The following is a 27,257-nucleotide window of genomic DNA, read 5'->3' as shown; positions in this document are numbered from 1 at the left end:
CCTCTGGTGATGGACTAGGTAAGGCAATCGCTTGCCTTCTATTACGATGCATGGTATAAAAATAACCATTGTATAAAAATAAAGCTGACAAAAACCGGCACGGCAGAAGAGCCCAACCATCAATAATTGTCGTGGTTAACACCTAAAAGAAATTCAGCTATTGTTGACAAGAAACGAAGTGCAAAGTATTTCACTTACCTGGAAAAGTGCTATCCAAACGTGTGACGTACAAAGGCGCATCGATAATGAAGGCGGCGAACGCAGATCCCATCATTGTGGTAGTAATCCGTCGGCGAAAAGACGCAATACAGCCGATTTCACCAAGCACTGGTGCTAAACATATGGCAAACAGCGTTGGCACAGCTTAAGTGACTCCAGCTGATATGAAATAAATGTATAGAACAGCTTATAACAGCACACAACTAGCACACGAACCCACGAACGAGACAATGCGTACGCCAGCCGTCCTGCCTCCCAGTGTTGCCAGCACGGTATGGGATGCCTGACAAATTTAGAGCCTGTCTACTTGACCACCGCTAAAGTGATCGTGCCCCGGTGGCTGCTCTGTGACACCGATCACTTTGACACCGGCGTTTCGTGCCAGCTGTCAGCTCCTGCATACTGCGCGAGCGTGGAATAATGGTTTCCAGGCGTCGTACGTGTGTGCGCGCTGGATTGAAAACGATTATACACATTTGATTGTTGAAGTTCCGGTGTGAAATTATTCAACAATGAAGCCAGCTTGTTGCTTCTTATTATGAGTGCATTTATCTGTGGCGTCTTTTTGAAGTTGGAGTTGTTCGTAACGCCGACAGTAACCGTACTCTTAAACATTCCGTCTGGAATTTTATGCACTTTTAGACAAAAACATCGAAAAAAGTTCCTGAGTTAGACATTCTGAATGCGTTTAACAAAATAGACTCTGGTAACAGTAGTAGTGAGTTGTTACCGCAAATAGACCATATACTAGTATACTTTAGGCACTTAGGCTATGTTTAGAAGAAATTCTATTTGTGGTCTTGTAGACCAAGACATCTATAGCCGTTTGTAGCCGTTTCAAGATGCTTTAAGAGGTTTTGTGTTTCGTGGGAAAGGAGTAAACTTCTGCAACAACCATCTTCAGCCATGACCCAAATCGCGACTTTCAGGCCAGACCACACTGGCAAACCTTCCGATTTGCATGCTTGTTGGTTTCTCGTGTACTGCGAGATGAACTCTTCGTCAAAAAAAAAAAAAAAAAACCTTGAAGTAGTCGACTTCTTTTTCATCTAGTGCTAATGTAGAACTGGATGCTTTTCCAGAATGAGGGGCTACAAGTAGAAACAATGAGGGGGAAAAGTCCCTTTCGTCTCAGTCAGCGTCTTCACGCCGCACATGGTTTTGAGAAGTTGCTTCTTGGTTGGTTTCCTAGTACGAACTGTTTAGAAGTAGTTCCTCGTTTGAAAAGCTGCCATCCAATGACTCTGATTCTGATTCGGCACTTGGGCAGTATAGTCCACATGGGAGGAATCGCCACTGAACTCACTTGCAGCATAGCAATCGGCGCGCACGCCCATAGCGTAAGCGAACTGTGTATGTGAGCGCCTGCAAGAAATCTCTATGGTTGAGTGTCCTTCAAAAAAAAAAAAAAAAAAAGACAAGTGAGAAACTTGTAGTAATCCTTCGTCCCATCGCCAATGAGGGGACGCCAGATGGTTTGTGAAGCCCAACAGAGACTTGACTTTATCCGGCTTGGTGCTGATGCCTATTGCAAGATAACCATGCCCTAGGCATGCGACTTCGGTTTGACGAAAAGAGCACTTGTAATTGTTGAGGGTAACACCTGTGTCTTGCAAATTCTTTAACACTCGCCGTAGATTAGTATCATGTTCTCTAATTGTCTTTCCTGAGACGATGTCGTCTTGCAGAAACTTCACTCCGTCCACTCCTTCCACCACTTGGAGCATCTCACGTCGGTACAACTCTGGTGCCGTGGAGGTTCCGAAGAGAAGTGTCAAGAACTGGAACCTCCCAACTAGTCTGATGAAGGATGTACACTTGCGAGATACCTTGGCCAAAGAAACAGTACCCTGCTCGTGCATCTAGGAGGCTGAAAACTGTTGCACCTGCTAGTTTTGCCATGCACTTGTCGACTGTAGGCTTAGGCGCATATTCACGAATGATATCTGCTGATTCAGCTGGCCATAGTCAATGCAGATCTGGACGTTGTTGTTCTTTTACCGTGCAATGACTATTGGGAAAGAACATTTGTTTGCTTGCTCTACCTTCTGGGTGACTCGCATGTCCTCCAACCTCTTTAGCTCTTTTAAAAGTGGTGGTAGTGGAAGTGGCATGCACCTAGTGTATAGGTGACTGCTTAGGGTTTGGCATCGTTCTTGACTTTTATGCAGTACTCTGTCTTCATTAGTCCAAGCCGGGACATTAGCTTGGGGTATGGAGCCAGAAGGTCAGAAACGTCACTTGCTTTCTTGCATGTTTCAACCAACTTGAGAGGGCGTTGCAGAATGTCAAGTGACTCTATGGCTGGCCGACTAAGCAGCACTTCTTTTAATCCTTTGATGTTAACAACTGTTTCGTGGATTTTAGTGCCTCGCCAGGCAATTGCTGCATTGATGTAGCCAACAGTGGTGATCGCTGTCTGGCCTGGACCTATCAGATGCTGTTTTGTTGCCTGGATGGATCCTGTGATGTTAAAATCATACTGGTCGTGTGAAATTGCAGTCACATCCGTGCCAGTGTTGACCTTGAAGTTAAAAGGTGACTTGTTAAGAGTGACAGTTATCTGCCAAGCTGTGGTTGACCCTGCTTTGATTTCTCCTAAATATAGTTCGTCTAGGCCTTCTGTTCATTCTTGAAAGCATGATGCCCTATCGTTGGGCTTCAACAGACAGACAGAGATACATACGAACTGGCGCCATCCTCATCGTCATTGTGGTGGAGGAGTGACGTGAACAGCACACCGGCCGCGTGTTGCATACTGACTCTTTAAAGGACGTTCCACCAATATATACAAGCACAGGGACACAGTGTTGCCCACCTGAACATTGAAACCGAAACCAGGTAAAACATTTTTCTCTATTAGCTGGGCAGCTTGGCCATGAGGCGCGGTGCCGGCTGGAGCCACATCTGAAGCAGTGGGGAGAATTTGCGTGTAGCTGCGAATTCGAGGGACGGCACACTCGAGATGGGGGGGTGGTTCCCATGCGTAGCTGCCTTGTTCGGCTTATCAAGCTGACCGAAAGTGTGAGCACGTGGCCGTGAATGCGGTGACGACGCTGATGAACTGCCTTGTGTGACAGTATGCGCAGATACTGGTTGCACAGAAATGGAATATTCCTTCTTTTCCATGGCAGCATGCTCGATTTGACTAGAGAAGAACTGCTTTGTTGAATGAAAGAGAAGACCCTTTCAACAGAAGACGTTCCCGAATACGATGCGAGGACACACCGGCAACGAACTGGTTTCGTAATTATTCTTGCGATTTAAATAAGCACATCGCTGTGAGCTCTGTAATTGCGGTCATGTACTCTTGAACAGACTCTCCTGGGGACTGAAACCGGCGGTGAAATCGGTTACGGTCGAGGACCAGGTTGCAGGTGGTATCGAAGTGCTTGGACAGTGATGCTATGGCGGAGTCTTACATGTCCAGCGTAGCTGCGGTCTCTTTCTCCTCCTCTGTCTTCTCTGCTGCCTGCAAAACAGAGAGGGTCTTGAAAAGTTGTTGACCTCTGGGTCCCAAGAAATGTAGTAGAAGAGCCTTGCATCGCCCTGGGGGAATCTTGGAAGCACCGGATGCCAGCAGGTAGACCTCAATCAAATATGTTGTGCCATCGCGACCATGGCTGCACGGGGCGACCCGGCGTCGGAAGGAACGATCCCGCGGAGCAGATGCCCTCGAAAGCCATCGGTAAGCGTGGCTGGTTATCTCCCGGGAAATACATACGAACTGATGGCATCCTCGTCGCTATTGTATTGGAGGAGTGACGTTACCAGCACACCGGCTGCGTGTGCATACTGACGCTTTAATAGATGTTCCACTAATATATACAAGCACAGGGACACAGTGTTGCCCACCTAAACATTGAAACCGAAACCAGGTAAATTATGTACAGGATACAACACCGACCTAGTCTGTGAGCATATGTTTCTGTCCTGACCTTCACAAACACATGCTGACCGGGTGTCCCACTGCTGTAGCTGGATGGTGGTGAGGCTGCCTGTCCACACCTCCGTTCGTATGGACTAGGTACATACACAGGTACATACATACTAGGTACACACCTCCGGTGATGGACTAGGTAAGGCAATCGCTTGCCTTCTATTACGATGCATGGTATAAAAATAACCCTTGTATAAAAATAAAGCTGACAAAAACCGGCACGGCAGAAGAGCCCAACCATCAATAATTGTCGTGGTTAACACCTAAAAGAAATTCAGCTATTGTTGACAAGAAATGAAGTGCAAAGTATTTCACTTACCTGGAAAAGTGCTATCCAAACGTGTGACGTACAAAGGCGCATCGATAATGAAGGCGGCGAACGCAGATCCCGTCATTGTGGTAGTAATCCGTCGGCGAAAAGACACAATACAGCCGATTTCACCATGCACTGATGCTAAACACATGGCAAACAGCGTTGGCACAGCTAAATGACTCCAGCTGATATGAAATAAATGTATAGAACAGCTTATAACAGCACACAACTAGCACACGAACCCACGAACGAGACAATGCGTACGCCAGCCGTCCTGCCTCCCAGTGTTGCCAGCACGCTATGGGATGCGTGACAAATGTAGAGCCTGTCTAGTTGACTACCGCCAAAGTGATCGTGCCCCGGTGGCTGCTCTGTGACACCGATCACTTTGACACCGGCGTTTCGTGCCAGCTGTCAGCTCCTGCATACTGCGGGAGCGTGGAATAATGGTTTCCAGGCGTCGTACGTGTGTGCGCGCTGGATTGAAAACGATAATACAGCGAACGCAGATCCCGTCATTGTGGTAGTAATCCGTCGGCGAAAAGACACAATATAGCCGATTTCACCAAGCACTGGTGCTAAACACATGGCAAACAGCGTTTGCACAGTTAAGTGACTCCAGCTGATATCAAATAAATGTATAGAACAGCTTATAACAGCACACAACTAGCACACGAACCCACGAACGAGACAATGCGTACGCCAGCCGTCCTGCCTCCCAGTGTTGCCAGCACGGTATGGGATGCCTGACAAATTTAGAGCCTGTCTACTTGACTACCGCTAAAGTGATCACGCCCCGGTGGCTGCTCTGTGACACCGATCACTTTGACACCGGCGTTTCGTGCCAGCTGTCAGCTCCTGCATACTGCGCGAGCTTGGAATAATGGTTTCCAGGCGTCGTACGTGTGTGCGCGCTGGATTGAAAACGATTATACACATTTGATTGTTGAAGTTCCGGTGTGAAATTATTCAACAATGAAGCCAGCTTGTTGCTTCTTATTATGAGTGCATTTATCTGTGGCGTCTTTTTGAAGTTGGAGTTGTTCGTAACGCCGACAGTAACCGTACTCTTAAACATTCCGTCTGGCATTTTATGCACTTTTAGACAAAAACATCTAAAAAAGTTCCTGAGTTAGACATTCTGAATGCGTTTAACAAAATACTCTGGTAACAGTAGTAGTGAGTTGTTACCTCAAATAGACCATATACTAGTATACTTTAGGCACTTAGGCTATGTTTAGAAGAAATTCTATTTGTGGTCTTGTAGACCAAGACATCTATAGCCGTTTGTAGCCGTTTCAAGATGCTTTAAGAGGTTTTGTGTTTCGTGGGAAAGGAGTAAACTTCTGCAACATCCATCTTCAGCCATGACCCAAATCGCGACTTTCAGGCCAGACCACACTGGCAAACCTTCCGATTGCATGCTTGTTGGTTTCTCGTGTACTGCGAGATGAACTCTTCGTCAAAAAAAAAAAAAAAAAACCTTGAAGTAGTCGACTTCTTTTTCATCTAGTGCTAATGTAGAACTGGATGCTTTTCCAGAATGAGGGGCTACAAGTAGAAACAATGAGGGGGAAAAGTCCCTTTCGTCTCAGTCAGCGTCTTCACGCCGCACATGGTTTTGAGAAGTTGCTTCTTGGTTGGTTTCCTAGTACGAACTGTTTAGAAGTAGTTCCTCGTTTGAAAAGCTGCCATCCAATGACTCTGATTCTGATTCGGCACTTGGGCAGTATAGTCCACATGGGAGGAATCGCCACTGAACTCACTTGCAGCATAGCAATCGGCGCGCACGGCCATAGCGTAAGCGAACTGTGTATGTGAGCGCCTGCAAGAAATCTCTATGGTTGAGTGTCCTTCAAAAAAAAAAAAAAAAAAGACAAGTGAGAAACTTGTAGTAATCCTTCGTCCCATCGCCAATGAGGGGACGCCAGATGGTTTGTGAAGCCCAACAGAGACTTGACTTTATCCGGCTTGGTGCTGATGCCTATTGCAAGATAACCATGCCCTAGGCATGCGACTTCGGTTTGACGAAAAGAGCACTTGTAATTGTTGAGGGTAACACCTGTGTCTTGCAAATTCTTTAACACTCGCCGTAGATTAGTATCATGTTCTCTAATTGTCTTTCCTGAGGCGATGTCGTCTTGCAGACACTTCACTCCGTCCACTCCTTCCACCACTTGGAGCATCTCACGTCGGTACAACTCTGGTGCCGTGGAGGTTCCGAAGAGAAGTGCCAAGAACTGGAACCTCCCAACTAGTCTGATGAAGGATGTACACTTGCGAGATACCTTGGCCAAAGAAACAGTACCCTGCTCGCGCATCTAGGAGGCTGAAAACTGTTGCACCTGCTAGTTTTGCCATGCACTTGTCGACTGTAGGCTTAGGCGCATATTCACGAATGATATCTGCTGATTCAGCTGGCCATAGTCAATGCAGATCTGGACGTTGTTGTTCTTTTACCGTGCAATGACTATTGGGAAAGAACATTTGTTTGCTTGCTCTACCTTCTGGGTGACTCACATGTCCTCCAACCTCTTTAGCTCTTTTAAAAGTGGTGGTAGTGGAAGTGGCATGCACCTAGTGTATAGGTGACTGCTTAGGGTTTGGCATCGTTCTTGACTTTTATGCAGTACACTGTCTTCATGAGTCCAAGCCGGGACATTAGCTTGGGGTATGGAGCCAGAAGGTCAGAAACGTCAGTTGCTTTCTTGCATGTTTCAACCAACTTGAGAGGGCGTTGCAGAATGTCAAGTGACTCTATGGCTGGCCGACTAAGCAGCACTTCTTTTAATCCTTTGATGTTAACAACTGTTTCGTGGATTTTAGTGCTTCGCCAGGCAATTGCTGCATTGATGTAGACAACAGTGGTGATCGCTGTCTGGCCTGGGCCTATGAGATGCTGTTTTGTTGCCTGGATGGATCCTGTGATGTTAAAATCATACTGGTCGTGTGAAATTGCAGTCACATCCGTGCCAGTGTTGACCTTGAAGTTAAAAGGTGACTTGTTAAGAGTGACAGTTATCTGCCAAGCTGTGGTTGACCCTGCTTTGATTTCTCCTAAATATAGTTCGTCTAGGCCTTCTGTTCATTCTTGAAAGCATGAAGCCCTATCGTTGGGCTTCAACAGACAGACAGAGATACATACGAACTGGCGCCATCCTCATCGTCATTGTGGTGGAGGAGTGACGTGAACAGCACACCGGCCGCGTGTTGCATACTGACTCTTTAAAGGACGTTCCACCAATATATACAAGCACAGGGACACAGTGTTGCCCACCTGAACATTGAAACCGAAACCAGGTAAACATTTTTCTCTATTAGCTGGGCAGCTTGGCCATGAGGCGCGGTGCCGGCTGGAGCCACATCTGAAGCAGTGGGGAGAATTTGCGTGTAGCTGCGAATTCGAGGGACGGCACACTCGAGATGGGGGGTGGTTCCCATGCGTAGCTGCCTTGTTCGGCTTATCAAGCTGACCGAAAGTGTGAGCACGTGGCCGTGAATGCGGTGACGACGCTGATGAACTGCCTTGTGTGACAGTATGCGCAGATACTGGTTGCACAGAAATGGAATATTCCTTCTTTTCCATGGCAGCATGCTCGATTTGACTAGAGAAGAACTGCTTTGTTGAATGAAAGAGAAGACCCTTTCAACAGAAGACGTTCCCGAATACGATGCGAGGACACACCGGCAACGAACTGGTTTCGTAATTATTCTTGCGATTTAAATAAGCACATCGCTGTGAGCTCTGTAATTGCGGTCATGTACTCTTGAACAGACTCTCCTGGGGACTGAAACCGGCGGTGAAATCGGTTACGGTCGAGGACCAGGTTGCAGGTGGTATCGAAGTGCTTGGACAGTGCCGCTATGGCGGAGTCTTACATGTCCAGCGTAGCTGCGGTCTCTTTCTCCTCCTCTGTCTTCTCTGCTGCCTGCAAAACAGAGAGGGTCTTGAAAAGTTGTTGACCTCTGGGTCCCAAGAAATGTAGTAGAAGAGCCTTGCATCGCCCTGGGGGAATCTTGGAAGCACCGGATGCCAGCAGGTAGACCTCAATCAAATATGTTGTGCCATCGCGACCATGGCTGCACGGGGCGACCCGGTGTCGGAAGGAACGATCCCGCGGAGCGATGCCCTCGAAAGCCATCGGGTAAGCGTGGCTGGTTATCTCCCGGGAAATACATACGAACTGATGGCATCCTCGTCGCTATTGTATTGGAGGAGTGACGTTACCAGCACACCGGCTGCGTGTGCATACTGACGCTTTAATAGATGTTCCACTAATATATACAAGCACAGGGACACAGTGTTGCCCACCTAAACATTGAAACCGAAACCAGGTAAATTATGTACAGGATACAACACCGACCTAGTCTGTGAGCATATGTTTCTGTCCTGACCTTCACAAACACATGCTGACCGGGTGTCCCACTGCTGTAGCTGGATGGTGGTGGGGCTGCCTGTCCACACCTCCGTTCGTATGAACTAGGTACATACACAGGTACATACATACTAGGTACACACCTCCGGTGATGGACTAGGTAAGGCAATCGCTTGCCTTCTATTACGATGCATGGTATAAAAATAACCCTTGTATAAAAATAAAGCTGACAAAAACCGGCACGGCAGAAGAGCCCAACCATCAATAATTGTCGTGGTTAACACCTAAAAGAAATTCAGCTATTGTTGACAAGAAACGAAGTGCAAAGTATTTCACTTACCTGGAAAAGTGCTATCCAAACGTGTGACGTACAAAGGCGCATCGATAATGAAGGCGGCGAACGCAGATCCCGTCATTGTGGTAGTAATCCGTCGGCGAAAAGACACAATACAGCCGATTTCACCATGCACTGATGCTAAACACATGGCAAACAGCGTTGGCACAGCTAAATGACTCCAGCTGATATGAAATAAATGTATAGAACAGCTTATAACAGCACACAACTAGCACACGAACCCACGAACGAGACAATGCGTACGCCAGCCGTCCTGCCTCCCAGTGTTGCCAGCACGCTATGGGATGCGTGACAAATGTAGAGCCTGTCTAGTTGACTACCGCCAAAGTGATCGTGCCCCGGTGGCTGCTCTGTGACACCGATCACTTTGACACCGGCGTTTCGTGCCAGCTGTCAGCTCCTGCATACTGCGGGAGCGTGGAATAATGGTTTCCAGGCGTCGTACGTGTGTGCGCGCTGGATTGAAAACGATAATACAGCGAACGCAGATCCCGTCATTGTGGTAGTAATCCGTCGGCGAAAAGACACAATATAGCCGATTTCACCAAGCACTGGTGCTAAACACATGGCAAACAGCGTTTGCACAGTTAAGTGACTCCAGCTGATATCAAATAAATGTATAGAACAGCTTATAACAGCACACAACTAGCACACGAACCCACGAACGAGACAATGCGTACGCCAGCCGTCCTGCCTCCCAGTGTTGCCAGCACGGTATGGGATGCCTGACAAATTTAGAGCCTGTCTACTTGACTACCGCTAAAGTGATCAGCGCCCCGGTGGCTGCTCTGTGACACCGATCACTTTGACACCGGCGTTTCGTGCCAGCTGTCAGCTCCTGCATACTGCGCGAGCGTGGAATAATGGTTTCCAGGCGTCGTACGTGTGTGCGCGCTGGATTGAAAACGATTATACACATTTGATTGTTGAAGTTCCAGTGTGAAATTATTCAACAATGAAGCCAGCTTGTTATGTTGCTTCTTATTATGAGTGCATTTATGTGTGGCGTCTTTTTGAAGTTGGAGTTGTTCGTAACGCCGACAGTAACCGTACTCTTAAACATTCCGTCTGGCATTTTATACACTTTTAGACAAAAACATCTAAAAAAGTTCCTGAGTTAGACATTCTGAATTCGTTTAACAAAATACTCTGGTAACAGTAGTAGTGAGTTGTTACCGCAAATAGACCATATACTAGTATACTTTAGGCACTTGGGCTATGTTTAGAAGAAATTCTATTTGTGGTCTTGTAGACCAAGACATCTATAGCCGTTTGTAGCCGTTTCAAGATGCTTTAAGAGGTTTTGTGTTTCGTGGGAAAGGAGTAAACTTCTGCAACATCCATCTTCAGCCATGACCCAAATCGCGACTTTCAGGCCAGACCACACTGGCAAACCTTCCGATTTGCATGCTTGTTGGTTTCTCGTGTACTGCGAGATGAACTCTTCGTCAAAAAAAAAAAAAAAAAAAACCTTGAAGTAGTCGACTTCTTTTTCATCTAGTGCTAATGTAGAACTGGATGCTTTTCCAGAATGAGGGGCTACAAGTAGAAACAATGAGGGGGAAAAGTCCCTTTCGTCTCAGTCAGCGTCTTCACGCCGCACATGGTTTTGAGAAGTTGCTTCTTGGTTGGTTTCCTAGTACGAACTGTTTAGAAGTAGTTCCTCGTTTGAAAAGCTGCCATCCAATGACTCTGATTCTGATTCGGCACTTGGGCAGTATAGTCCACATGGGAGGAATCGCCACTGAACTCACTTGCAGCATAGCAATCGGCGCGCACGGCCATAGCGTAAGCGAACTGTGTATGTGAGCGCCTGCAAGAAATCTCTATGGTTGAGTGTCCTTCAAAAAAAAAAAAAAAAAAGACAAGTGAGAAACTTGTAGTAATCCTTCGTCCCATCGCCAATGAGGGGACGCCAGATGGTTTGTGAAGCCCAACAGAGACTTGACTTTATCCGGCTTGGTGCTGATGCCTATTGCAAGATAACCATGCCCTAGGCATGCGACTTCGGTTTGACGAAAAGAGCACTTGTAATTGTTGAGGGTAACACCTGTGTCTTGCAAATTCTTTAACACTCGCCGTAGATTAGTATCATGTTCTCTAATTGTCTTTCCTGAGGCGATGTCGTCTTGCAGACACTTCACTCCGTCCACTCCTTCCACCACTTGGAGCATCTCACGTCGGTACAACTCTGGTGCCGTGGAGGTTCCGAAGAGAAGTGCCAAGAACTGGAACCTCCCAACTAGTCTGATGAAGGATGTACACTTGCGAGATACCTTGGCCAAAGAAACAGTACCCTGCTCGCGCATCTAGGAGGCTGAAAACTGTTGCACCTGCTAGTTTTGCCATGCACTTGTCGACTGTAGGCTTAGGCGCATATTCACGAATGATATCTGCTGATTCAGCTGGCCATAGTCAATGCAGATCTGGACGTTGTTGTTCTTTTACCGTGCAATGACTATTGGGAAAGAACATTTGTTTGCTTGCTCTACCTTCTGGGTGACTCACATGTCCTCCAACCTCTTTAGCTCTTTTAAAAGTGGTGGTAGTGGAAGTGGCATGCACCTAGTGTATAGGTGACTGCTTAGGGTTTGGCATCGTTCTTGACTTTTATGCAGTACACTGTCTTCATGAGTCCAAACCGGGAGATTAGCTTGGGGTATGGAGCCAGAAGGTCAGAAACGTCACTTGCTTTCTTGCATGTTTCAACCAACTTGAGAGGGCGCTGCAGAATGTCAAGTGACTCTATGGCTGGCCGACTAAGCAGCACTTCTTTTAATCCTTTGATGTTAACAACTGTTTCGTGGATTTTAGTGCCTCGCCAGGCAATTGCTGCATTGATGTAGCCAACAGTGGTGATCGCTGTCTGGCCTGGGCCTATCAGATGCTGTTTTGTTGCCTGGATGGATCCTGTGATGTTAAAATCATACTGGTCGTGTGAAATTGCAGTCACATCCGTGCCAGTGTTGACCTTGAAGTTAAAAGGTGACTTGTTAAGAGTGACAGTTATCTGCCAAGCTGTGGTTGACCCTGCTTTGATTTCTCCTAAATATAGTTCGTCTAGGCCTTCTGTTCATTCTTGAAAGCATGAAGCCCTATCGTTGGGCTTCAACAGACAGACAGAGATACATACGAACTGGCGCCATCCTCATCGTCATTGTGGTGGAGGAGTGACGTGAACAGCACACCGGCCGCGTGTTGCATACTGACTCTTTAAAGGACGTTCCACCAATATATACAAGCACAGGGACACAGTGTTGCCCACGTGAACATTGAAACCGAAACCAGGTAAAACATTTTTCTCTATTAGCTGGGCAGCTTGGCCATGAGGCGCGGTGCCGGCTGGAGCCACATCTGAAGCAGTGGGGAGAATTTGCGTGTAGCTGCGAATTCGAGGGACGGCACACTCGAGATGGGGGGGTGGTTCCCATGCGTAGCTGCCTTGTTCGGCTTATCAAGCTGACCAAAAGTGTGAGCACGTGGCCGTGAATGCGGTGACGACGCTGATGAACTGCCTTGTGTGACAGTATGCGCAGATACTGGTTGCACAGAAATGGAATATTCCTTCTTTTCCATGGCAGCATGCTCGATTTGACTAGAGAAGAACTGCTTTGTTGAATGAAAGAGAAGACCCTTTCAACAGAAGACGTTCCCGAATACGATGCGAGGACACACCGGCAACGAACTGGTTTCGTAATTATTCTTGCGATTTAAATAAGCACATCGCTGTGAGCTCTGTAATTGCGGTCATGTACTCTTGAACAGACTCTCCTGGGGACTGAAACCGGCGGTGAAATCGGTTACGGTCGAGGACCAGGTTGCAGGTGGTATCGAAGTGCTTGGACAGTGCCGCTATGGCGGAGTCTTACATGTCCAGCGTAGCTGCGGTCTCTTTCTCCTCCTCTGTCTTCTCTGCTGCCTGCAAAACAGAGAGGGTCTTGAAAAGTTGTTGACCTCTGGGTCCCAAGAAATGTAGTAGAAGAGCCTTGCATCGCCCTGGGGGAATCTTGGAAGCACCGGATGCCAGCAGGTAGACCTCAATCAAATATGTTGTGCCATCGCGACCATGGCTGCACGGGGCGACCCGGCGTCGGAAGGAACGATCCCGCGGAGCGATGCCCTCGAAAGCCATCGGGTAAGCGTGGCTGGTTATCTCCAGGGAAATACATACGAACTGATGGCATCCTCGTCGCTATTGTATTGGAGGAGTGACGTTACCAGCACACCGGCTGCGTGTGCATACTGACGCTTTAATAGATGTTCCACTAATATATACAAGCACAGGGACACAGTGTTGCCCACCTAAACATTGAAACCGAAACCAGGTAAATTATGTACAGGATACAACACCGACCTAGTCTGTGAGCATATGTTTCTGTCCTGACCTTCACAAACACATGCTGACCGGGTGTCCCACTGCTGTAGCTGGATGGTGGTGAGGCTGCCTGTCCACACCTCCGTTCGTATGGACTAGGTACATACACAGGTACATACATACTAGGTACACACCTCCGGTGATGGACTAGGTAAGGCAATCGCTTGCCTTCTATTACGATGCATGGTATAAAAATAACCCTTGTATAAAAATAAAGCTGACAAAAACCGGCACGGCAGAAGAGCCCAACCATCAATAATTGTCGTGGTTAACACCTAAAAGAAATTCAGCTATTGTTGACAAGAAATGAAGTGCAAAGTATTTCACTTACCTGGAAAAGTGCTATCCAAACGTGTGACGTACAAAGGCGCATCGATAATGAAGGCGGCGAACGCAGATCCCGTCATTGTGGTAGTAATCCGTCGGCGAAAAGACACAATACAGCCGATTTCACCATGCACTGATGCTAAACACATGGCAAACAGCGTTGGCACAGCTAAATGACTCCAGCTGATATGAAATAAATGTATAGAACAGCTTATAACAGCACACAACTAGCACACGAACCCACGAACGAGACAATGCGTACGCCAGCCGTCCTGCCTCCCAGTGTTGCCAGCACGCTATGGGATGCGTGACAAATGTAGAGCCTGTCTAGTTGACTACCGCCAAAGTGATCGTGCCCCGGTGGCTGCTCTGTGACACCGATCACTTTGACACCGGCGTTTCGTGCCAGCTGTCAGCTCCTGCATACTGCGGGAGCGTGGAATAATGGTTTCCAGGCGTCGTACGTGTGTGCGCGCTGGATTGAAAACGATAATACAGCGAACGCAGATCCCGTCATTGTGGTAGTAATCCGTCGGCGAAAAGACACAATATAGCCGATTTCACCAAGCACTGGTGCTAAACACATGGCAAACAGCGTTTGCACAGTTAAGTGACTCCAGCTGATATCAAATAAATGTATAGAACAGCTTATAACAGCACACAACTAGCACACGAACCCACGAACGAGACAATGCGTACGCCAGCCGTCCTGCCTCCCAGTGTTGCCAGCACGGTATGGGATGCCTGACAAATTTAGAGCCTGTCTACTTGACTACCGCTAAAGTGATCACGCCCCGGTGGCTGCTCTGTGACACCGATCACTTTGACACCGGCGTTTCGTGCCAGCTGTCAGCTCCTGCATACTGCGCGAGCGTGGAATAATGGTTTCCAGGCGTCGTACGTGTGTGCGCGCTGGATTGAAAACGATTATACACATTTGATTGTTGAAGTTCCGGTGTGAAATTATTCAACAATGAAGCCAGCTTGTTATGTTGCTTCTTATTATGAGTGCATTTATCTGTGGCGTCTTTTTGAAGTTGGAGTTGTTCGTAACGCCGACAGTAACCGTACTCTTAAACATTCCGTCTGGCATTTTATGCACTTTTAGACAAAAACATCTAAAAAAGTTCCTGAGTTAGACATTCTGAATGCGTTTAACAAAATACTCTGGTAACAGTAGTAGTGAGTTGTTACCTCAAATAGACCATATACTAGTATACTTTAGGCACTTAGGCTATGTTTAGAAGAAATTCTATTTGTGGTCTTGTAGACCAAGACATCTATAGCCGTTTGTAGCCGTTTCAAGATGCTTTAAGAGGTTTTGTGTTTCGTGGGAAAGGAGTAAACTTCTGCAACATCCATCTTCAGCCATGACCCAAATCGCGACTTTCAGGCCAGACCACACTGGCAAACCTTCCGATTTGCATGCTTGTTGGTTTCTCGTGTACTGCGAGATGAACTCTTCGTCAAAAAAAAAAAAAAAAAAAAACCTTGAAGTAGTCGACTTCTTTTTCATCTAGTGCTAATGTAGAACTGGATGCTTTTCCAGAATGAGGGGCTACAAGTAGAAACAATGAGGGGGAAAAGTCCCTTTCGTCTCAGTCAGCGTCTTCACGCCGCACATGGTTTTGAGAAGTTGCTTCTTGGTTGGTTTCCTAGTACGAACTGTTTAGAAGTAGTTCCTCGTTTGAAAAGCTGCCATCCAATGACTCTGATTCTGATTCGGCACTTGGGCAGTATAGTCCACATGGGAGGAATCGCCACTGAACTCACTTGCAGCATAGCAATCGGCGCGCACGGCCATAGCGTAAGCGAACTGTGTATGTGAGCGCCTGCAAGAAATCTCTATGGTTGAGTGTCCTTCAAAAAAAAAAAAAAAAAGACAAGTGAGAAACTTGTAGTAATCCTTCGTCCCATCGCCAATGAGGGGACGCCAGATGGTTTGTGAAGCCCAACAGAGACTTGACTTTATCCGGCTTGGTGCTGATGCCTATTGCAAGATAACCATGCCCTAGGCATGCGACTTCGGTTTGACGAAAAGAGCACTTGTAATTGTTGAGGGTAACACCTGTGTCTTGCAAATTCTTTAACACTCGCCGTAGATTAGTATCATGTTCTCTAATTGTCTTTCCTGAGGCGATGTCGTCTTGCAGACACTTCACTCCGTCCACTCCTTCCACCACTTGGAGCATCTCACGTCGGTACAACTCTGGTGCCGTGGAGGTTCCGAAGAGAAGTGCCAAGAACTGGAACCTCCCAACTAGTCTGATGAAGGATGTACACTTGCGAGATACCTTGGCCAAAGAAACAGTACCCTGCTCGCGCATCTAGGAGGCTGAAAACTGTTGCACCTGCTAGTTTTGCCATGCACTTGTCGACTGTAGGCTTAGGCGCATATTCACGAATGATATCTGCTGATTCAGCTGGCCATAGTCAATGCAGATCTGGACGTTGTTGTTCTTTTACCGTGCAATGACTATTGGGAAAGAACATTTGTTTGCTTGCTCTACCTTCTGGGTGACTCACATGTCCTCCAACCTCTTTAGCTCTTTTAAAAGTGGTGGTAGTGGAAGTGGCATGCACCTAGTGTATAGGTGACTGCTTAGGGTTTGGCATCGTTCTTGACTTTTATGCAGTACACTGTCTTCATGAGTCCAAACCGGGAGATTAGCTTGGGGTATGGAGCCAGAAGGTCAGAAACGTCACTTGCTTTCTTGCATGTTTCAACCAACTTGAGAGGGCGCTGCAGAATGTCAAGTGACTCTATGGCTGGCCGACTAAGCAGCACTTCTTTTAATCCTTTGATGTTAACAACTGTTTCGTGGATTTTAGTGCCTCGCCAGGCAATTGCTGCATTGATGTAGCCAACAGTGGTGATCGCTGTCTGGCCTGGGCCTATCAGATGCTGTTTTGTTGCCTGGATGGATCCTGTGATGTTAAAATCATACTGGTCGTGTGAAATTGCAGTCACATCCGTGCCAGTGTTGACCTTGAAGTTAAAAGGTGACTTGTTAAGAGTGACAGTTATCTGCCAAGCTGTGGTTGACCCTGCTTTGATTTCTCCTAAATATAGTTCGTCTAGGCCTTCTGTTCATTCTTGAAAGCATGAAGCCCTATCGTTGGGCTTCAACAGACAGACAGAGATACATACGAACTGGCGCCATCCTCATCGTCATTGTGGTGGAGGAGTGACGTGAACAGCACACCGGCCGCGTGTTGCATACTGACTCTTTAAAGGACGTTCCACCAATATATACAAGCACAGGGACACAGTGTTGCCCACGTGAACATTGAAACCGAAACCAGGTAAACATTTTTCTCTATTAGCTGGGCAGCTGGCCATGAGGCGCGGTGCCGGCTGGAGCCACATCTGAAGCAGTGGGGAGAATTTGCGTGTTGCTGCGAATTCGAGGGACGGCACACTCGAGATGGGGGGTGGTTCCCATGCGTAGCTGCCTTGTTCGGCTTATCAAGCTGACCGAAAGTGTGAGCACGTGGCCGTGAATGCGGTGACGACGCTGATGAACTGCCTTGTGTGACAGTATGCGCAGATACTGGTTGCACAGAAATGGAATATTCCTTCTTTTCCATGGCAGCATGCTCGATTTGACTAGAGAAGAACTGCTTTGTTGAATGAAAGAGAAGACCCTTTCAACAGAAGACGTTCCCGAATACGATGCGAGGACACACCGGCAACGAACTGGTTTCGTAATTATTCTTGCGATTTAAATAAGCACATCGCTGTGAGCTCTGTAATTGCGGTCATGTACTCTTGAACAGACTCTCCTGGGGACTGAAACCGGCGGTGAAATCGGTTACGGTCGAGGACCAGGTTGCAGGTGGTATCGAAGTGCTTGGACAGTGCAGCTATGGCGGAGTCTTACATGTCCAGCGTAGCTGCGGTCTCTTTCTCCTCCTCTGTCTTCTCTGCTGCCTGCAAAACAGAGAGGGTCTTGAAAAGTTGTTGACCTCTGGGTCCCAAGAAATGTAGTAGAAGAGCCTTGCATCGCCCTGGGGGAATCTTGGAAGCACCGGATGCCAGCAGGTAGACCTCAATCAAATATGTTGTGCCATCGCGACCATGGCTGCACGGGGCGACCCGGCGTCGGAAGGAACGATCCCGCGGAGCAATGCCCTCGAAAGCCATCGGGTAAGCGTGGCTGGTTATCTCCCGGGAAATACATACGAACTGATGGCATCCTCGTCGCTATTGTATTGGAGGAGTGACGTTACCAGCACACCGGCTGCGTGTGCATACTGACGCTTTAATAGATGTTCCACTAATATATACAAGCACAGGGACACAGTGTTGCCCACCTAAACATTGAAACCGAAACCAGGTAAATTATGTACAGGATACAACACCGACCTAGTCTGTGAGCATATGTTTCTGTCCTGACCTTCACAAACACATGCTGACCGGGTGTCCCACTGCTGTAGCTGGATGGTGGTGGGGCTGCCTGTCCACACCTCCGTTCGTATGGACTAGGTACCGGTGATGGACTAGGTAAGGCAATCGCTTGCCTTCTATTACGATGCATGGTATAAAAATAACCCTTGTATAAAAATAAAGCTGACAAAAACCGGCACGGCAGAAGAGCCCAACCATCAATAATTGTCGTGGTTAACACCTAAAAGAAATTCAGCTATTGTTGACAAGAAACGAAGTGCAAAGTATTTCACTTACCTGGAAAAGTGCTATCCAAACGTGTGACGTACAAAGGCGCATCGATAATGAAGGCGGCGAACGCAGATCCCGTCATTGTGGTAGTAATCCGTCGGCGAAAAGACACAATACAGCCGATTTCACCATGCACTGATGCTAAACACATGGCAAACAGCGTTGGCACAGCTAAATGACTCCAGCTGATATGAAATAAATGTATAGAACAGCTTATAACAGCACACAACTAGCACACGAACCCACGAACGAGACAATGCGTACGCCAGCCGTCCTGCCTCCCAGTGTTGCCAGCACGGTATGGGATGCGTGACAAATGTAGAGCCTGTCTAGTTGACTACCGCCAAAGTGATCGTGCCCCGGTGGCTGCTCTGTGACACCGATCACTTTGACACCGGCGTTTCGTGCCAGCTGTCAGCTCCTGCATACTGCGGGAGCGTGGAATAATGGTTTCCAGGCGTCGTACGTGTGTGCGCGCTGGATTGAAAACGATAATACAGCGAATGCAGATCCCGTCATTGTGGTAGTAATCCGTCGGCGAAAAGACACAATATAGCCGATTTCACCAAGCACTGGTGCTAAACACATGGCAAACAGCGTTTGCACAGTTAAGTGACTCCAGCTGATATCAAATAAATGTATAGAACAGCTTATAACAGCACACAACTAGCACACGAACCCACGAACGAGACAATGCGTACGCCAGCCGTCCTGCCTCCCAGTGTTGCCAGCACGGTATGGGATGCCTGACAAATTTAGAGCCTGTCTACTTGACTACCGCTAAAGTGATCGCGCCCCGGTGGCTGCTCTGTGACACCGATCACTTTGACACCGGCGTTTCGTGCCAGCTGTCAGCTCCTGCATACTGCGCGAGCGTGGAATAATGGTTTCCAGGCGTCGTACGTGTGTGCGCGCTGGATTGAAAACGATTATACACATTTGATTGTTGAAGTTCCGGTGTGAAATTATTCAACAATGAAGCCAGCTTGTTATGTTGCTTCTTATTATGAGTGCATTTATCTGTGGCGTCTTTTTGAAGTCGGAGTTGTTCGTAACGCCGACAGTAACCGTACTCTTAAACATTCCGTCTGGCATGTTATGCACTTTTAGACAAAAACATCTAAAAAAGTTCCTGAGTTAGACATTCTGAATGCGTTTAACAAAATAGACTCTGGTAACAGTAGTAGTGAGTTGTTACCGCAAATAGACCATATACTAGTATACTTTAGGCACTTAGGCTATGTTTAGAAGAAATTCTATTTGTGGTCTTGTAGACCAAGACATCTATAGCCGTTTGTAGCCGTTTCAAGATGCTTTAAGAGGTTTTGTGTTTCGTGGGAAAGGAGTAAACTTCTGTAACATCCCATCTCCAGCCATGACCCAAATCGCGACTTTCAGGCCAGACCACACTGGCAAACCTTCCGATTTGCATGCTTGTTGGTTTCTCATGATCTGCGAAATGAAATCTTCGTCGAACAAAAAAAAAAAAACCTTGAAGTAATAATGTAGAACTGGATGCTTTTCCAGAATGAGGGGCTACAAGTAGAAACAATAAGGGTGAAAAGTCACTTTCGTCTCAGTCAGCGTCTTCACGCCGCACATGGATTTGAGAAGTTGCTTCTTGGTTCGTTTCCTAGTACGAACTGTTTAGAAGTAGTTCCTCGTCTGAAAAGCTGCCTTCCAATGACTCTGATTCTGATTCGGCACTTGGGCAGTATAGTCCACATGGGAGGAATGGCCACTGAACTCACTTGCAGCATAGCAACCGGTGCGCACGCCCATAGCGTAAGCAAACTGTGTATGTGAGCGCCTGCAAGAAATCTTGATGTTTTAGTGTCCTTCAAAAAAAAAAATACAAGTGAGAAACTTGTAGTTATCCTTCGTCCCATCACAAGTGAGAAACTTGTAGTAATCCTTCGTCCCATCGCCAATGAGGGGACGCCAGATGGTTTGTGAAGCCCAACAGAGACCTGACTTCTGATATGTCTAGTGGTGGGTCAAGCTGGTTGATGGCCTTGACTTTATCCGACTTGGTGCGATGCCTATTGCAAGATAACCATGCCCTAGGCATGCGACTTCGGTTTGACGAAAAGAGCACTTGTAATTGTTGAGGGTAACACCTGTGTCTTGCAAATTCTTTAACACTCGCCGTAGATTAGTATCATGTTCTCTAATTGTCTTTCCTGAGACGATGTCGTCTTGCAGAAACTTCACTCCGTCCACTCCTTCCACCACTTGGAGCATCTCACGTCAGTACAACTCTGGTGCCGTGGAGGTTCCGAAGAGAAGTGTCAAGAACTGGAACCTCCCAACTAGTCTGATGAAGGATGTACACTTGCGAGAGTCCTTGGCCAAAGAAACAGTACCCTGCTCGCGCATCTAGGAGGCTGAAAACTGTTGCACCTGCTAGTTTTGCCATGCACTTGTCGACTGTAGGCTTAGGCGCATATTCACGAATGATATCTGCTGATTCAGCTGGCCATAGTCAATGCAGATCTGGACCTTGTTGTTCTTTTACCGTGCAATGACTATTGGGAAAGAACATTTTCTTGCTTGCTCTACCTTCTGGGTGACTCACATCTCCTCCAACCTCTTTAGCTCTTTTAAAAGTGGTGGTAGTGGAAGTGGCATGCACCTAGTGTATAGGTGACTGCTTAGGGTTTGGCATCGTTCTTGACTTTTATGCAGTACACTGTCTTCATGAGTCCAAGCCGGGACATTAGCTTGGGGTATGGAGCCAGAAGGTCAGAAACGTCAGTTGCTTTCTTGCATGTTTCAACCAACTTGAGAGGGCGTTGCAGAATGTCAAGTGACTCTATGGCTGGCCGACTAAGCAGCACTTCTTTTAATCCTTTGATGTTAACAACTGTTTCGTGGATTTTAGTGCCTCGCCAGGCAATTGCTGCATTGATGTAGCCAACAGTGGTGATCGCTGTCTGGCCTGGGCCTATCAGATGCTGTTTTGTTGCCTGGATGGATCATGTGATGTTAAAATCATACTGGTCGTGTGCAATTGCAATCACATCCGTGCCATTGTTGACTTTGAAGTTAAAGGTTAACTTGTTAAGAGTGACAGTTTTCTGCCAAGCTGTGGTTGACCCTGCTTTGATTTATCCTAAATATAGTTTGTCTAGGCCTTCTGTTCATTCTTGAAAGCATGAAGCCCTATCGTTGGGCTTCAACAGACAGACAGAGATACATACGAACTGGCGCCATCCTCATCGTCATTGTGGTGGAGGAGTGACGTGAACAGCACACCGGCCGCGTGTTGCATACTGACTCTTTAATAGACGTTCCACCAATATATACAAGCACAGGGACACAGTGTTGCCCACCTAAACATTGAAACCGAAACCAGGTAAAATATGTACAGGAGACAACACTGACCTAGTCTGTCAGCATGTGTTGCTGTCCTGACCTTCACAAACACATGGTGACCGGGTGTCCCACTGCTGTAGCTGGATGACGATGGGGTTGCCTGTCCATGCCTCCGTTCGTATGGGTTCCGGTGATTGGCTGGGTAAGGCAATCACTTGCCTTTTATGATGCATGGTGCCACTGCTTGTTTGAAGAGTGTAGGACCTTGGTACTCAGGCAGTGTCTGCACTGATCGCTGCGGGAAAAGTGTCTGCACTTTTCTCGCAGCTGTTCCTGGGATTGTTTTTGTCACATTTCTCTCGCTTGGGTAGCAGTTGCTGAATGGTCTTCACCAAGACAACCAATTTGGAAAGTGATTCAGAAATAGGTGCTTCTTTAGCTGCTCGTTCTTCCATTAAAGTTATTGAAGCCAGTGCAGATGATCACTGTTCGAAGGGGAAAGGTCCAAAAAGGAAACAACCTTGGTCTGCTCCAGCTCTTGGGAATTAGTACAAACAGTTCACTGAAAACACCACTGATCAAAGCCTCAGTTCACCGAGAACACCATTAACTCATCAAAACCTAGCCAACAAGGATTCTTCACGACGTGGCTCGACCTAGTTTGTCGGCATATGTTTCTGAGGTGAGGTGCTTTTTTAGCTGCTCGTTCTCCCATTGTAGTTGTTCAAGCTACTGCAGATATGATCACTGTTCAAAGGATAAATGTCCAAAGAGGAAACGTCCTTGCTCTATTCCAGCTTTTGGGAATGAGTACAAACAGTTCACTGAAAACACCACTCACTCATCAAAGCACCTGTTCACTGAGAACACCACTAACTCATCAAAACCTATCCAACAAGGCTTCTTCACGATATGGCTCGACCTAGTCTGTCGGCATATGTTTCTCAGGTGAGGTGCTGTTTTAGCTGCTCGTTCTCCCATTCGAGTTGTTCAAGCCACTGCAGATGATCACTGTTCGAAGAGGAAATGTCCAAAGAGGAAACATGCTTGCTCTGCTCCAGCTTTTGATTTTCATCAGGTATGGTATTCTTCTCGTCCTCTGGTTCCACTGAAATCACACCATCGTGAACCATAGGCTGTTCTGGTTCCAACGTGACACTGTCCCAGTCATGACAAAAACGGCAAGTTACATTTTTGGTAGGGCATTCAGAATGAATCTGGAATTCTCGGCCACAATATCTGCATGACTTGAGTCTGGCCTCTGGCTTTCGGCTGGTGATCGGCTTGCCTTGTTTTGGCTTTCTTCTGTTTTTGTCTGCGTCGCCGGCTGCAGGCTCTACTAGCACTTTCAGCTCGCTTTGTTGTTTCTTTACAGTCTCGCTAATCCTACCCCTGGTGACTGCGGTTGCCAAAGTAAGCTTCGGGTCCATTTGAAGAGCCTCTCCTCATCCCGGAAGCCAACTACAATCCTGTCGCGAACCATGCACTCTTTCTTTGAATTTGCAGCAGCTTACAAGCTCGTTAAGAGTGGTGACAAACTCGCCGACTATTTTGCCTGTCTCTTGTTTGCGCTGGTTGAAGCGTGCGCTCTCATAAACCACGTTCTTTGTATGAACAAAGTGCACTTGAAACTTCTGTTTAACAGCATCAAAACGTTCGAGCTCTTGTAGCATAACGGTAAAATTTTGCGTGCCTTCCGACCCATGGTGTACAGCAACGTTCTTGCTTGTTTTTTGCCATCCTTTTCCTGGAGGCTCAACGCGTAGCTGTAGTCTTCTATCCAGGTGGGCCAGTCACTGGGGCTGGTGAAGTCGAAGAGGTCCGGCGGCTTGAGGCTAGCCAAAATTAGCACGATAAAGCTGCCACTTCTGATACCATGTCAGGTACTGAGGCATGTGTGAGAATGACTTTATTGCAAAATGGTGTCCTTAAATATACAGTGTCTGTCATTCCCTGAGGCCCTCTACCGGGGAACACGGTATATTACAATGAGCACATAAAACACATCGAGCTATGCCCACCTAGAAGAAGACATGCTCTTTTACTAGGTGGGCTCCTTCTCTTCATCGCTCCTTGTTAGAGAAGGAGTGATGAAAAAGCAACCCTTTCAGAATTTACAAAAACTGAGCTTCTAGAAATACACGGTAGATGGCAGAACCACTTGGGAGTTCGCGAACTGCGTGTTAGTGCTCACATCTGAGTGGAGAGAAAGTATGGGTACATCCTGTGACATGGCGGGAGAGAAACATGGAAAGGTATGTCATAGTCGAAAGGCCTTCTCTGCTCTGCGGCAAAGGCCCCACTGTGTTGATTACCAGTCGTCGGAACGACTGAGATCAGGGGAACCAACTTTAAAGGCGTTTTGCATTTATCTCCCGGCTTCTCAACTCGCCAACACGCATCACACGATCTTACATAGTTCTCGACATCCTTAAAACATCCAGGCCAGTAATATTCTAACAAAAGCCTCTCTTTTGTTTTGTTGATTCCTAGATGACCCAACCAGCCATTTCTGTGCCACAAAGTCAGATCAGCTCGATACCTGGTACAATTAGCTGATCAAGAATCTGGCCTATACAATCTCTGTAGTGTCTGTACAGGACTCTTCTGTTTTCGTGGTTGGTTACATTGCATCTAGCGATACCCTCTTTCTTGTCGAAGTGCAAACATGTTAGACTCAGGCTTTCTTTTGCTCTGCACTGAGCAGCACTCTATCTGCCTGCAATAGCCTGTCAAAGCTCCTAGAGGCAAGTGACAGCACCGAGCCCTTTTCCACAGCTTTCATTTCTACTGACGTTGTTTCTGTGTTACGCTAGTTTCCTTCGAGTATTATTTCAACTGGCACCTCCACTGTCGCACTGTTTGCTTTTCCCTCAATTGGTCATAATCTCTATTTTGGGAAGGGCTTCATCGTGTCCTGCTACGTCTGATCTCAGATTCTTCATTAGCTTAGCAGTAATCTGGCGGGCTTGCGAGTGGGCTAATGCATATTCTTCTCCGAACTCCTGACCGCACTTGTGCAACAATTAAATGAGCCAACAAATGTCACTCGTGCTACCGGCAGGCACACACTATGCTCTTCTAGTACTGCCTTAATCCAAGTTACTTCCTCTGTAAAGTCTTCGGCTCATACTAAACAAGGGTGAACTAGGACCATGGTCCCTCTGCTATCCCTAATACCCTACATGCTTTTCCGTTTACCTGCATCTCCTGAAGATATGGACGAAGAAGCTCCAAACTTTCGTTGCTTCCACTACTGTATGGAAGTACTACTGCCTTTTTCTTACATTGCGAAGCATAGTGCCCTAGTCCGTCACAAATTTAACACCATACGGGTTGTCTCTTCTCTAATTATTTCGTGATTACCTTCACTGTCACTTCCTCCGTGGAGTGACTAGCGCAGTTATCCGGGCTGTTTCTGGGGTCTTTTTCACAGATTCGACCTGCTCGGTAGGCTTCACCTGTGCATGTTTTTTTTTTTTTTTTTTTTTTTGGGGGGGGGGGGGGTGATACTTTCTCGGTTTATCCCTTTCATCTGAATGCCCATCCTTGGCAGTGAGTCTTCACTGCAACGCATACTCATCAGCTAGCTGAGCTGCTTTTTCTACCGGGACTACGGCCTCTCTGTCCTGCAACCAAAGCCTGTAAGGCTTTGGTTGCAGCTGTGCAGCAGTTGTGCAGCTGTTGCAGCTGTGGAACGCTGTAATGGAATTGTTCAAGACAGATTCATTCTACAACCTTGTCTCTACTTTCGTAAACTTCGGTGCCCTTAAGCCACTCAACGAGGTTTATTTTCAGACCAAACACAAACAGAGTAGTCCTCCTTGATCTTTTTGTTCGCTTCTCTGAAACTCTGCCTGAGCTCTTCCGGTGAAAGACGGTCAAGAGAGTTGACTGTACTTTCTCCTAGTCCTCCACGGCTGTATCTGACAGCATCAATGGCATGAATATCCAAGTGCCAACTCCGAAACAACTTTTCGTATCAGCTTATCAGGGCATCGATACGATACAAAGGGCGCTGGAAGCACCCTTCATCTGAAATGAAAATAACTGTTTGTTTTGTACACCACCTGTTGCGGCACATTCAACAAAAATCTGATGGTATCGACCAATCACATGCATGTCATTGACTCGTTGCTCACAGCAGTCCGCGCCAGCACTGTGGCGTCTATGCCTTTTGAAGACTGTGTTAGTCGTAAGCACTTTCTGCTCTCATTGTTAACTGTCACCATTCAGAGTTGATTTGGTGACATTTCCATTCCCATTTTGTTTTCTTGTCCTACATTTCTACATTGTAGTGAGTGTCATGGACACCTCAATAATCAGCAGCTTCCTCCTCATGTGCTCAACCAGCAGCTTGACTTGTCATTGACACCATCAGTTCTACCAACATGGTGAATTTTTCATTCCATAGTGCTTTGTGTAACTCAGTCTAGCTCACCACAAAACAAATCGAGGGCACCTGCCGGCTGCATGTCAGCAGTCGTGCACCACCCTGATATTGCTACATATGCCTCATCGTGCCAGGGCCCAGGCAGTGTGCCAGCTGCTGAAAACTGTGTCATTGATCAAAAAGGAGACAACACGCTTCATGGTGGTGTGATGCCATTCTCCCGCAGCCCATGAACCTCTCCATAAAATACTCCATAAAATTTGCTCACGCGAACTCTACAGAGAACTCTACTCTTATTGCTTCATTGTGTTCAAAGCTGGGTGTTGGCTTCAAGTAGTAGGTTGTGTCAAGCAGGTGGCTGGACTTGCTGAACTTTCCCAGTAGGCGTAAACATAGTTATACTAGAAGAATTCCAGCAAACTTGAAAAATGGAAAAATCGAGAGGGGGGGGGGCAGACATAGACATAACATCGTGAAAGTGGCTGTTCGTGTTTTTTTTTTTTGTTTTTTTTTTCAAGTTTGCTGGCATTCTCCTAGTATAACCATGTACCAACTACCCCAACAAGCCACTCTCATGAGGCGTAAACATGGATGAGTTGTGGAGTGAGGTCAATGAAGGGGTTTACTTTTTCTCTTCGTGCTGTGGCCTCTCCTGTTCATGGCAATGAGACACAATCTTTAAGGCAACTCACTCTTGCGGTGCACCCTTGTCTTTGGGCCACCGGTGGCAGACTTGTTAAAGGGACACTTTAGAGAAAAATTATTTGAGCTGTATTGGCAAATTACCTTCCTACAATACAAAAAACGGTAAAAGGATGCTTGATAAGCCAGAAAAGACGCAAAGACAAAAGATGGTTTGCGACACTGCCTCCTGCACCAGCTCGCTGTGACGTCATTGGTTCTGACGGTGTCTGCTCAGACCTAGTTCATTTTTTATCAGTAAAAATCAACTGCATTGCA

The 27,257-nt window shown here is 47.0% G+C and overlaps 1 long non-coding RNA gene across 1 annotated transcript; it reads left to right on the top strand.

The window, feature by feature from the left end:
- Positions 1-784: 784 nt before the first annotated feature.
- LOC125946111 (uncharacterized) lies at positions 785-25,367 on the top strand. The gene is made up of 3 exons (XR_007467413.1): positions 785-1,073; positions 10,504-11,408; positions 20,862-25,367. It is a non-coding gene; the product is annotated as an uncharacterized LOC125946111 (long non-coding RNA).
- Positions 25,368-27,257: the final 1,890 nt, after the last annotated feature.

This window comes from Dermacentor silvarum, chromosome 1, assembly GCF_013339745.2.
Source record: "Dermacentor silvarum isolate Dsil-2018 chromosome 1, BIME_Dsil_1.4, whole genome shotgun sequence".
Lineage (NCBI taxonomy): Eukaryota > Metazoa > Arthropoda > Arachnida > Ixodida > Ixodidae > Dermacentor > Dermacentor silvarum.
This window is presented reverse-complemented; position numbering and strand designations above follow the sequence as displayed.